The sequence below is a fragment of the Stegodyphus dumicola genome, chromosome 10, assembly GCF_044657685.1.
Source record: "Stegodyphus dumicola isolate Sdum_Otavi_A_Nest chromosome 10, ASM4465768v1".
In the NCBI taxonomy this organism is placed as follows: domain Eukaryota; kingdom Metazoa; phylum Arthropoda; class Arachnida; order Araneae; family Eresidae; genus Stegodyphus; species Stegodyphus dumicola.
In genome coordinates, this window is record NC_140777.1 from 135,211,118 (window position 1) to 135,225,320 (window position 14,203).

Genomic DNA, 14,203 nt, shown 5'->3' on the forward strand with positions numbered 1-14,203 from the left:
ACTGAGGTCTAAAACGACCTTGTTGAAAACTTTTAGCTCTAGAATCTAACGCGAGGCCAATCTTTTACAAACATTTCTCTCTAGAAACTAGATATTAAAAAGTCCTTTTTACATTATCATCTCTATGGACAAGTATTTTCATCTGTACTGCATCTATAAACAGGAGTTTCTTTGTTGAAATCTGGTTCCTTATGGAAGGAAAACTAGTTTAATGAAATGTTACACAATCAAATGGCAAGTAACTTGAATATTTATATTTCTCCTTTAAAATTCATATTTCATTCATGACGTTATTTAATTATCTCCCCGTGCTCTCTGTCTTGTGTTGTAAAGAAAAACACCAAACACGAGCGTGTCTATGTACAAGTGTTCAACACTACCGCCTGCAATCAAAACACTAACGTGTTAAAATTCAACATAACAAGACCTCAGAACACACCTTATATTCATCTCTAAACCCTGAGGTACTATTCTGAAAAGTGGCTAACTCTGAAGTGTAGCGTCAGAGAGCCTAACTACATTCATTCAACCCTTATCACATATTCACAATAATTTGCTCTTTTTACAGTCACACGAATAAGTTAAAATTTTTGGCATTACTCTAATATTTTTACTTTTAACATATCACAATATTTCTTAACTTTTAAGATAACAGTTCGCATTGTATATAAGGACATATTAACATGCGGTTAATTTTACGCATTTTAAAACATACATTAGTAGTACATTGTTAACTTCTATTCTTTTCCAAGCAAGTGCCAATTCTTCTGCATTGAAATTCTACATTTCAAAAGTCTTTCAGATTAAAACTTCTTTCTTGCCAGAATCTTTTAAATAAAATTTTATACAATAATTTTTACAATTTTCTTAAGGTACCTTTCTCAAAGATTATCAATGCTTTTTCAATATTCAAGTATTTACACATTCCTATAATACATTAATTTTAGTTTTACTCGCGAGTAATTGAAAAACAATACCAAAATAGGTAACAACTCCTTTCTCGCCTTTTTGGCGATAAAGGTAGGCCTCACATGAGGTAAAAATTCTTGAATTCTGCCACTTGCAGTAAGATTGAAAAATTAACTTACGGTTTCAAAGTAACATAAAGTTTTACTTATCTTTGTGATATTCAGACATCCTTTTTTCTGCCCAGTCTTGGAAGGTAGCGAAGACTACGGTCTGGTTGATCTTCCTTCTTGTGCGGGTTCGCCCTTCGGTTCCTTCCTCCATGAGCTTTCTTTTTCTTCCAGTTCGGTCACCCTTGAAGACCTTTTTTTTAGCATCTGCCTGTGGTCTCGGCCGTTTGATGGCAGCTGGTCTTGGCGGAACCCGGACAACTGTCTCTCGTTGTTGCCTGGATCTCGTTGCTGGCTGTTCACATTTTTCTTGCGTCTTTGCATCTGCAGCTGGTCTTCCTTCATCAATTCGTCGACATTTGCTGCGTAGACTCCTATCCGATGGGTAGATCTTCTGTTTTGGAGCCGTGTTATAGTTGCTGTCATTTCTCCTGGCTTTCTTTGCATTAGTCGTACTTCTCCCTTCTTCATTCTGGGGGTGGTCGTGCCCTCTCTTTTCTGGTCGGTGGAACGACTTCTTTTTCTTGTTACCTTCAGTTTTCCAACGGGGGAACTTTCTTTTCAATTCCTCCTGTCTACTAATGGCTTGCCCTTGGGATTGTCATTGTTCCACCTCTGGAGCTTGTGCCTGCCGTGCCGGATCCTGCAAAAGATCTTGAAATAGTGGCATTTTATTACGATTATAAAATGGTTTTATCTGGTCTACGTTTGCGGTGCAGGTTTCACCATTCCTGGCTTTTAACACCACTAAGCCTGAGTTACTTTTTCTATGACATATGGTCCTTCAAATCGTGGATAAAATTTGGCAGTTTTATTTTCTGGTTCTGAAGAAAGTGAATGCTTAATTTTTAACACTTCATCTCCTACTTTATAAGTTAATCCCCGTCGTTTCATATCATAATAAAGCTTCTGTTTTCTCTGTGCTACTTCAGTGTTCTTTTTTGCTTCTTTAATTTATTTTTCTATATTGCCCATTTTAAATTCTGGGGCTCTTTGTTGAACATAAAATAATTTATCTAACGGCGTTATAATCTTTCTGCCTAAAAATAACTCAGCAGGAGTTTTGCCCGTCGTATCATGTTTTGCGGTCCTAAGGGCGAAATCTAATTCATTGACATAGTTAACCCAGCTTTTATGAAAATTTTTAACATAACTACGGACAATTTTCACTACATTTCTATTGACCCGTTCCGCTATATTTGATTGCGGCCGATACGGGACCATTTTTAAATGGCGTATGCCCAGTTTTTGGCACATGTCTTCAAATACATTACTTACAAATTGAGGACCATTATCCAATATTACTTTTAGGGGCGCCCCGTATTTTAAAATATATTTATTTAAAATAGAATCAGTAACTAATTTCGCGGAGGCTCGTTTTAAGGGAGCAATTTCGATCCACTTACTAAAATGATCAACCATAACAAGAAGATAGCGACATTTATTTAACTGACTTTTTGGGAAAGGGCCCAATAAATCGATGCCAATTATTTCATTTGGAAATTCGGATTTAATACTATTTAGAAACCCGGCCGGGCGGAAATTAATATAATTAACTGCTTGACATGTTGGGCAGAACTGGACATACGCCCTTGTTAACTTTTGCAGCTCAGGAAAATAAACTGCTTCGCGTACGCGTTGGATGGTTTTTCGAATACCAGCATGAGAAGCTAAAGGGGAGTCGTGTAACTCCTGCAGTATATTTAATCTAAGACTAGCTGGGATAACAGGTCGAAATTCGTTGTTGGAATTCGTAGTTTTTGTATAAAATAATAGACCATCTATTAATTCGTAATGGGCCGCCCTATTTCTTATCGCCACAATAACTTGGTGGCTAAAATTTTCAGGATCCTTTAAATAATCATAAATATTTTTAAATTCAGGATCCTTACCCAGTTCGGTTATCACAGTTTCTCGGGAATGTAACTTACATGCTGTGAGCATTGCCACCTTTACAGTATCACCTTCTTCATCTATTTTTATTCTGGATAGGGCATTAGCTACGATATTTTCCTTTCCGGGGCGTGTGCTTAATTACCAGATTATACTCTTGTAACTTTAGTGCCCATCTTATTAACCTTGGGGATAAGTTTTTCCCTGAGTACAATCTAGTTCCCGCCGCATGATCAGAATACACTGTTATTGGATCCTTTCCAAAATAGACTCGGAACTTTTGCACTGCTAACAGAACTGCAAGTGAATCTCTCTCAGTCGCGGAATAATTTCTTTGCGTTTGATTTAAAGTTCTACTAAAAAATGCCACGGGCTTCTGATTTTGCGAAAGTATCGCTCCTACCGCATAATCCGAAGCATCCACTGAAATTTCTAAATTCTCATCGTTTTCAGGAAATTTCAAAACAGGGGCTTGCGTTAATGCTTGCTTTAATTTTTCGAAAGCACTATTGGCTTCGGCCGTCCACGAGAATCTTGCCTTTTTCCTTTTTAATTTTAACAATGGTTCAACAATAGCTGCAAAATCTTTTATAAAACTCTAACTTCAATCTTTGGAAGAGTCAGATTTTTCACAATAACTGTATTTGTATAAAACTGTATTTGTATATAAGAGGACTTTTCTTGGCCTTCGGATTTCCGCACCCTCCCGTCAGCAAAAATCCGTTTTAGTTTAAATTTTCTTTCTTCCTTTCCATGCCTTCCTTGTTTTTCCGCTGGCCTTCAGACTTTTTTTCTGGCTTACTATTGAACTGTCGACGTTCGCCGGTTGTTTTTGGATACTTTTTGGTCCTTGCCCTCTGATTCGATTTGCTTCCGTAGCCGTGTTCTTGCCTTTGCTGTGGTCTTGGCGCACCAAATTGGCTTCGTTGCTCATACTGGCGTCTTCATTCGATGTCCGCCGTTCTTCTACTTTCAAACTGGATTGCTAGCTCAAATAACTTTTCCAGTGTAGTCGGATTCCTTAATTAAATAAAGTCTTGTACTTGGGGTACTAAAGTCGGCAAAATCACTTGGATTATCTCAGGATCCGGACGGTTTCCATACAAGAGTTTAAAGACGTGAATTTTTCTTAAAATAAAGGTGGAAAGATTTTCGATTCATTGCTGGTATATACTGAAGAGTTCCGTTTCTAAACTTGCACGATCTCTTACGACAGGGAAGGCTTTTACTAAGGCAGTCTTAAAATTTTCGTAAGTATAGGTGGGACTTCCCGCTTGAAACAAGTGGCTTCTGCCTATACATTTGAACCAATTAAGCGCTTGGCCCCTCAAAGCGCTGGTAGCTAAGGTGACTTTATGGAACTCATGGACTGGATACAGCATGAAGTGGTCGTCCAATTTTTCCAAAAAACTGGTTACCGGTGAGTTTCCATTAAATGTTGCTTCTGGTTTCATCAATGCGCGCATGGTCTGTACGATGTACCCAAATCCTTCCAGGGCGGCCGCTGGCATTTCTGGATTCTGAGCCGCTTCTGCAGGCAACAAAGGTTCTTCTTGAAACTCGGCCATGGTTATTCTTCTTCGTCGGGCGCCACTATCAGGACTTGTATTCCTCTTTACTTGCTTTGGAAACATGAACTATCCTGACTCGGAACAGGGAGCTTACTCAAGCTATGTTTACTAAATTACGTGATTCAAATCTTATTTATTGCAACAACTTAAACTGTTATGTCACTTTCAATTGCACAAGAGGCCCTTGCTTTTACAACTGCATTTATTTGTGGAACACTTCCTTTTGCAATAACAGTGTGTACATACACTCCTCTCTTTTCAATCTACACCAGAGCATATCTGTGATTGTCGACATACACAGGTGAGGGTCCGAATGTAGAAGAATGTAATGCAATATTCGATCTTTCACCGACGTATTTGGTGAATGTTAACATTCTCCGGTGAAAGTCGACATTCTTTAATTTCGGTCTTTCAAGGTAACATATTTTTATACGATTATATACATATATATATATATATATATATAACACTAATTCAGAAGTCAAACAACAAAAATCAGCGTTAATTTACAAAATTTTCACAGGACTAGTTTCGATGGTTTTACCGAACCATCATCTTCAGCTGCAAAACCGCAAATGAACAAGATAGGAAATAATGTTTAGATAAGATAAGAAAGCCTGGACAAGAATAAGCAAGTGGCGTCATCTGTTGGCGAAACCAGAACTAAAACATAATTTCTCTAAAAGCCGAAGGCAAATTTGGATTGGAATTAGTATCGTTAACTAGAACAGAAAGATTTTTATGAATGTGAAATGCCTCTAGAAAATCCAGTTCTCCAATGGAAGATGTTTTTTGAATAATTTTGGCAGCAGAAAAATTGAAAGTGTGATTTTCGGACCAACAATGTTGAGCAACAGAAGACTTCTGTGTTTCCTTTTTTCTAACATATGCCTCATGTTCTTTGACTCGAAATTTTAAGGCTCTCTTAGTTTGGCCAATGTAAATTAAACCGCACTGGCAAGGAATCGTATAAATACCCCAGGAATTCATATCCGGAATGGGGTCCTTGAGTTTAGAAGTTGGAATTTTATTGATGGGAGAGTAAACAACCCGAAAGTTAAATTTCTACAAAATATGTGCAACTTTATAGCTAATTGATGGAAAGAAGGGAATAACAACAGAATTTTTATAATCTCCTAAAATAAGAGTGTGGCTTTTAGTGTGTTGAGATGAGAATTTTTTAACTGCTTGATTAATAATGTTAGGTGAAAAGCCCCTGTCAATAGCTATTGCTTTTAAATAATTTAGTTCTTCATCAAGGGCTAGTTTGGAGGAGCAAACTTGAAGAGCACGGAAAACATAGGAATAAAATGAAGCTAACTTTTGTTTAGTCGGATGACATGATTTAAAGTGTGGTGGAAGGCAAACCGATGAAGGTTTACGGTAAACTGTAGTACTGAAGTTGGATGTGTTGCGTGTGACCAGAATGTCGAGAAACGGAAGAGAATTGCAAGTCTCAAGTTCAAAAGTGAACTGAATAGCAGGATCAATAGAATTCATTGTTGAAAGAACTCTATTTAAATCATCTTTATTACCTTCAAACAGGGTAAAAGTATCGTCTACGTAGCGGAACCATGCCGGGAAGTTTAAAGTTTCAAACAATTTTGATTCATAATAATGCATGTAGATATCAGCCAGGATGGGACTGAGGGGGCTTCCCATGGCTAATCCCTCAGTTTGCTTGTAATATTTATTTTGGAAAACAAAATGTGTTTGTTTCAAACAGAGTTGAGTGAGAGAAATTAGCTCATCAATTTCGATGCAAGAGAAATGAAATTCGCGAAGTCTGGTTTCTAGACATCTTAATGCACCCTCCACTGGGACATTGGTGAATAATGATTTTACATCAAAAGAAACCATGAGTAAATTACGAGGAGAAATGTTTTTAACCTTTTTTACAAACTCTATTGAATTTTTTATGGTGTAAATGTTATTGTCTAATAGAGTGGAAAATCTAGAAACTAAATATTTAGCTAATGGATACGAGGCAGTACCTAAATTTGATACAATAGGGCGGAAAGGAATACCACTTTTATGAATTTTGGGAAGAACATATAATCTGGCACAATTCGCAACAGATGGGATAAGCGAATGTTTTAAGTTGCTTGAAATGATTTGCGAAGATTTGATCGCAGTTTTTATTTTGGATAAGTCCGAAGGTGAAGGATCTTTAGGGATCGGATTAGCTTAATTTAGCTAAGCTTAATTTTGTTGAATATATGCTTTTTTTTTTCTTTTCAATATTCTTTAACACGAAAAAATATTTCAGTCCCCTCAGTTTTGTGTTAAATGACTTTCACTGTATATCTCTTGCACATAAATCCCTTTCTTACATAAAATATAACTGTAAGTATAGAATAACTAAATAAATTGTAAAGGAAGTTTAATTAGCAACTATGAAATCTTAAAAAAGTACATAGTATGAAATTTATAATGGCAAACATTAAAAATAGATGAAAGTAAATAAAATTTAAATTATAGAATATACTTTATAAAATTAATAATAAGTGGTTAAAATATATTTTTTAATTACTTAAAACATAGAAGTTATTTGGCAGAGATTGTTGGATATGAAATTACTACTTCAAATTTTCAGATTACTATTGTTCATATTTAAAGTCTCAACTTGCAGTCTTAATCCACATAACAACCATTGTAAAAATCACCCGTTATCATATTCCAAAGATCAGCAGCATACATTTTTTTCAAAATCGTGCATAATATTAAATATTGGCTTTTGATAGTCAAGTTGATACAAATAAGATGAACTGTTTTTATGATTTTAGACTAAGTTTATTCTTACATTCACTTATTACAATATTTCATTTTTTATATGCTCGGCTATCCAAAATTTCAAGAGCTTTCCGGATATTTTTTTTGTCGAGTTTTTACTATACATACATTTCAGCATTTACATCGTCAAAATTGCACAGACATATACTTGAAGTGAATTTACTTTTACAGCTAAACACAGGAACTGGAAAACAAAAAGTACTTATTCGGAGATTGTATTTCTTTTTCGTTCATGAAAATCAAAGTTCATTACACAAACATGCATTCACACTGCACAAGCATGTATGGAAATTCTTAATACATTTAGTAAATAAATCAGAAAATATTTTAATGTATAACAAATGAATAGTAAGTAACTAAGCTTTTAGTTAGTAGTTAGCTTTTAGAAGTAGTTAAGCTTTTATAAAACAGAGCATAATAACACAGTTACAAAGATATTTAATGTTATAAAGTTAGGTAATTTAGTAAATTTCAGTTGTTCATCAAAGCAATGAATTATGAAGTTCCTTGTGTATCTTTATAAATGAACTTTATTGCTGTTTTAAGCAATTAAACAACTGTTCAAGTTATTTTAATAATTTTGAAATATATACACTAAAAGAAACAATAAAATGTATTAATCTATTTGTCAAACTTGATTTTGGCACGAAAGTCTGCAGAATGCTTCGTAGTTTTTAAGCACATAGAGGCACTGCAATTCTTATTCCTTGATCTAAAGTTTTCTGCAATTTTTTTTTTTTTTTTATTTAAATTGCTGTATTGGCACACATATAATTTTTGTATAGTGGCTTCAGATGCGGATAAGTTTTTCAAACACTTTCGTTTATTTTACTGGCGTCGCTGAATTTTGCGATGAAATGCAGCACATTTATTGCCGAGTATCACCTTCCAGACTTTTCATACTGTTAATGTATACATCAGCAGTGAATTATTCTCCTCTTTCCTCAAATACACTACGGCGTTAAACAATAACCATTCACTAAAGATTTTGCGTAAATTTCCACTCATAATAATTTAAATTGCGAAAATCTCATAATTAGCACCTAAACACACTATTCAGGAGCACAATTCTTTCGAAAGCGCACCGTAGTAGTCAAAAGTGGGGTAGGCGTCTTGCCAAACTAGTCGATATTTCCGTGACGTCAAAAATTTGAAAAGTGGGGTAGGGTTTGGAAATACGCGTCTCCTTCCCTATGAGTATTAAGATATAGGTACTTTCGCCTCAGACGAAAGAAAAAAAATTCTGGGACTTGTATATATTATTTTCCATTTTTACTGTACGATACTGTGTCAAATCTACGATAATGTGTAAAAGATATGCCAAAATTATTAGTTGCTATTATAGCTTATCCAACGAAAACTTCATCTGTGGCCGATATATGGCGTTGTAGTGGCCCAGTTATTGCATGAGAAATAATTATTTTTTATTTCATATATTTGTTCATGTGTTTAATTATTTTATAAAATTAACTTTAATATTTTGTTAATATTCATATTTATATTTAAATTTCTTTATGCTGAATGGCAACTAGTTCTAGTTCTGATTCATGATTGCTAGGTTTTGGTTTCAAAACGTTGCTCGTAGCGTCGCATTTCGATAGCTGGAAAATAAAATGCAATAACTTAGCTATTTGTTTATAATTCATGCTGTTACTAGTCATAAATTAATTTTAAACATTAGTAGCCAAGGCTACATCGTGGTGACCCTGATTAATTTTCGAAATGTCAACAAATGACTCTTCTGAAACTGCTATGAAAGATACGATACAGTCACCGGAGCTTCATAAGGTGAGTGTGAAAATACCTCCTTTTTGGATTGATAAACCGGAAATATGGTTTTTTCAAGTTGAAGCTCAGTTCAAACTTAGAAATATCGTTTCAGAAGAAACGAAATTTAATTATTTAGTTTCACAGCTTGAACCTAAGTTCGTCGAAAATATTTGGGACATTGTAACGAACGATAGTGCCACAAAATATTCGGATGCTAAAATTAGGTTATTACATTTATTCAAAGAAAGTGAAAATGTACGGATTAAACGTTTGATTACTGGTATCGAACTTGGAGACATGAAACCAAGCCAACTTTTGCAGAAGTTGAGATCAGTTGCTACTACAGATGTGTCTGAAAATCTAATCAAAACTTTATGGCTGGAGAAGCTACCTGACTCCATAAAAAATATATTATTAGTTAGTGATGAAGATGTAACCAAGTTAGCGTCTATGGCAGATAAAATTAGTGATATGAATCGGAAACCAGAAGTATTTAGTACTAATGCTCCTTCTGTTCCCGCAAATGATTTGTTGCAAAGAATTACCTTTCTTGAACAAAAAATTGATCAAGTAACCATTCGCTCAAGACGAAGGGACTCGGATTTACGTAATTCACGTTCATGATCTCGAAGCCAACCTCGTAAACGATATGACCCTACTGGCAAATTTTGTTTTTATCACTTTCGTTTTGGAGCAAAATTCATTCTAGAGAAATGCAAGCCTCCGTGTGCTTGGGTAAAAAACGATTTCAAAAACCAGGAAAACTCGAATCTGCAGTAGGTTCAGCGGCAAACGCTGCTGCAGAAAATATGAAGGATTGTCGCAAATTTCGTTTATTCGTTCGTGACCGAAGATCAAATTTGCACTTTCTTATTGATAGCGGAGCTGACGTAAGCATAATTCCTGCTACTTCACAGAATAAATGTAAAACTGAATATAAACTGTATGCAGCTAATGGCACAGATATTTCCACTTATGGCATAAAAACGCTAACTCTTGATTTGGGATTACGTCGTGATTTTCAGTTTCCATTCATAATTGCTGATGTCACAAAAGGTATTTTAGGAGCTGACTTTCTTCACAAATATAAATTGCTTGTCGATATAAATAAGAAAAAATTAATTGATGGCGTAACACAGCTTTGTGTCCAGTGTGATGTCGCTGCTATTTCCAGTGATTACTCAGTAACCACATTAAATAAATCCATAAAAATTTTCGATTTACTGTCGAAATATCCCGAAATTTCTAAACCTAACCTTTTTCCTACACAAATTAAACATGGTGTTACACATTTTATTTCGACTGTTGGTCAACCCGTTTATTCAAAGGCACGACAGCTCGATCCAAAACGCTTAGCTATAGCTAAAGAGGAATTTAAATTTATGCTTGACAATGGAATAATTCGTCCATCAAACTCCCAGTGGTCAAGCCCCTTGCACCTTGTTACGAAAAAGGATGGTTCATATCGTCCTTGCGGAGACTACCGACGATTGAATGCGCAGACGATACCTGATCGATACCCAATTCCTCGCATTGAAGATTTTCATCATATTTTAAGAGGTACAAATATTTTTTCTAAAATTGATTTATTCAAAGCTTATTTTCAAATTCCCATTGCAGAAGAAGACAAATGTAAAACGGCTATCATCACTCCTTTCGGTTTATACGAATTTAATGTAATGAGTTTCGGTTTAAAAATGCTCCTGCAACGTTCCAAAGATTTATTCACGAAGTCTTTAGAGGATTAGAATTCGTTTTTCCCTATTTAGACGATATACTCATTGCATCCAGTACCCATGAAGAACACGAAAATCACCTTAAATTAGTTTTCGAAAGATTACATACATTTGGGTTAAGAATTAATGTTTCAAAATCTGTCTTTGCTGTTCCCCAAATCGAGTTTCTAGGCTACCTAATTACACCTAAGGGTTCCCGTCCTTTGCCAGAAAGAGTTCAAGCTATTACTAACTACAAACGACCAGAAACAATTCATGAACTTAGAACCTTTCTTGGAATACTTAACTTTTATCGTCGTTATATAAAGGATGCAGCGAAGAATCAAGCATTGTTACATGCGTATCTCAAGGGAGCTAAAAAGAGGGACAAACGTAAAATCGAATGGACTGAAGAAGCTAAAAAACAGTTTGAAACGTGCAAGAATGACCTGGTGAACACGGCACTGTTGTCTTTTCCCAATTCTGAATTACCTCTGGCGTTATTTACAGATGCTTCAGATACGGCGATTGGCTCAGTGTTGCAACAATATGAAAACTCCTCGTGGAAGCCAATAGCATTTTTTTCTAAAAAATTAAGTGATACTCAGCAAAAATATAGCACCTATGATAGAGAACTATTAAGCATATATCTTTCAGTTAGACACTTTAAGCATTATCTAGAAGGAAGAGTATTTACAATTTATACAGATCACAAGCCCTTAATATTCGCCTTTCGTCAAAAACTTGACAAAGCAACACCTAGACATGCTCGCCAACTTCAATACATCTCCCAGGTTTCGACTGATATCAAATATTTAAAAGGTGAGAATAATATTGTGGCGGATACGTTATCTAGAGTTAATGAAATTTCATCGATAGATTATGATAAAATAGCTGATGAACAAACTCAAGATGAAGAACTGAAGAGTTTGCAAACCACTACTTCCTTGAATTTCAAGCAATGTTCTCTACCATCGGGGAAATATTTGTGGTGTGATACATCAACTAAACATGTTCGGCCGTATATTCCTCAGGCTTTCAGAAAACACGTCTTTCAAAGAATTCATGGTTTATCACATCCAGGAATAAAATCGACTATGAAATTAATGACATCAAAATTCATTTGGCCTAACATAAAAAAAGATGTACAGTTGTGGACAAGAACCTGCATTCATTGCCAAAAAGCTAAAATCAATCGGCACACCAAAACAAAATTAGGTGAGTTTGAAGTATCACCAGGAAGATTTTCTGTCATCCATATCGATCTCATAGGACCACTTCCACCATCTAAAGGGAATATTTATTGTCTTACTTGCATAGATAGATTTTCGAATTGGATGGAAGCAATTCCTTTAGAAAATATTTCTGCTGAGAACGTCGCAAGAACCTTTTATAGCAACTGGATTGCGCGTTTCGGAACGCCAAGTAAACTCATTAGTGATCGTGGATCCCAATTTAAAAGTGATACATTACGAGCTTTGTCCAAAATCTGTGGCATCAATTTACAACACACTACTGCCTACCACCCCTCGTGTAATGGCAATGTTGAGCGCCTTCATCGAACATTGAAAACAGCATTAAAAGCCCACAACAACATATCTTGGACGGACACGTTACCAACAGTACTTTTGGGTTTGTAAACTATTCAACAGTACTATTCAAGAAGATACCAATCATTCTATTGCGCAAGTAGTTTATGGCCAGAGTCTCAGACTTCCTGGCGAGTTTTTCAGCGAACCAAGTATCCAGACAACATCGGAGACTTTTGCTAATAAACTCCAGAAACAGATGGAAGTTGTTGGACCGAGACTAATTCGTAAAAATTCATCTGAACAGATATTTGTCCATAAAGACTTAAAAACTTGTTCTCATGTGTTTCAGCGAATAGATCGGATAAAAAAATCCTTTGGAACCTCCTTATGAAGGACCATTTCCTGTTATTGATCGCAAGGACAAATATTTTACTATTAGCACAAAAGGAAAACATGTTAATGTATCCCTGGATCGCCTGAAACCAGCATATATTTTAGCTGAGGAAAATTCTCAGTTGATACAACCTGACTACAGTAATTTGCAGAGACCGGACTCAAATTCGGATGTGAATCAAAAACCTTCTCGCACAGGCAGAACTATACGTTTACCTGTTAGATTCAAGGACTGACTAAATTATTTTGATAGTGGTTAACACTGCAATACTAGTTACTACCTATTTCTCCATCTTCGTAACGTAACTTAGTTACTGGTGGGGGAGTAGTGTAGTGGCCCAGTTATTGCATGAGAAATAATTATTTTTTATTTCATATATTTGTTCATGTGTTTAATTATTTTATAAAATTAACTTTAATATTTTGTTAATATTCATATTTATATTTAAATTTCTTTATGTTGAATGGCAACTAGTTCTAGTTCTGATTCATGATTGCTAGGTTTTGGTTTCAAAACGTTGCTCGTAGCGTCGCATTTCGATAGCTGGAAAATAAAATGCAATAATTTAGCTATTTGTTTATAATTCATGCTGTTACTAGTCATAAATTAATTTTAAACATTAGTAGCCAAGGCTACAGCGTCACCCCTGATCAACTTCTTCACTACTGAAGACTTTGCACTTTTATTACAAATGCATACGACTTTTCCAGTTTATGGAATTTAACGAACTTTTACAGGTCCTTAGGGGATTGATAAACATGTAGTGGTAAAGGCCCTCGGGTCGAACACTACTTAACGAATAATGATCTCTGATCTCCCCGTTGAATCACTATTATAAATGTTCGTTTTACTTTTCAAACTGTTGCCACCAAATGTTAGAGTCTTGCATTATATTTGAAGAAATTAAATAATGAAAAATTAGAGTAGCTCCTAAACACTATACCATCTGGGGGGGGCAAGATCTTTTTATTATAAATTAATTTTAATAGAAAAGTTATTTTAACATATGTGCGTTTAAGAAAAAAGAGCAGCGAAAATTTCCCAAAAACGCAAGCACATGAATTTTGGCAGCATAGTTTTGTCGAAAATTGCGCGATTTGGCAACGTTGAAACGTAAAGCTGATTCGCTGGTTGTGTTTGCGCCAATGAACAAATGTGTTATTTACCGTGTGCTTTTCTTTTTAAAAGTTCCGAGACTTCAATGGATATTGATGCTTGTGATGAAGAAGAACGCTTCAAAAGGCTTGCTGTGTATGTATTCACTTATATATATTTTTTTTCAAATACACAAAATATTGGTAAAAGTTTACAATTGGGTGCCCCTTGTTTTTTGGCGATTCTTTTTTTGATGCCAAGATCGGCACCAGGAAGGTACAATTTCTTGATGGTCGCTACACAAAACAAAAATAAGAAGTCAAAGAATTGTACAGACTCTGTGTCCATGAACACATTGATCTGT

At 35.3% G+C, this 14,203-nt stretch overlaps 1 long non-coding RNA gene across 4 annotated transcripts in view; it reads left to right on the top strand.

The window, feature by feature from the left end:
- Window positions 1-13,317: 13,317 nt before the first annotated feature.
- Window positions 13,318-14,203, top strand: part of LOC146995109 (uncharacterized) — a 330,907-nt gene continuing 330,021 nt past the window's right edge. For all 4 annotated transcript variants that reach the window (XR_015043553.1, XR_015043560.1, XR_015043559.1 and 1 more), the window contains exon 1: window positions 13,318-13,995. This is a non-coding gene — a long non-coding RNA (uncharacterized LOC146995109). The remainder of the gene's footprint in view (window positions 13,996-14,203) is intronic.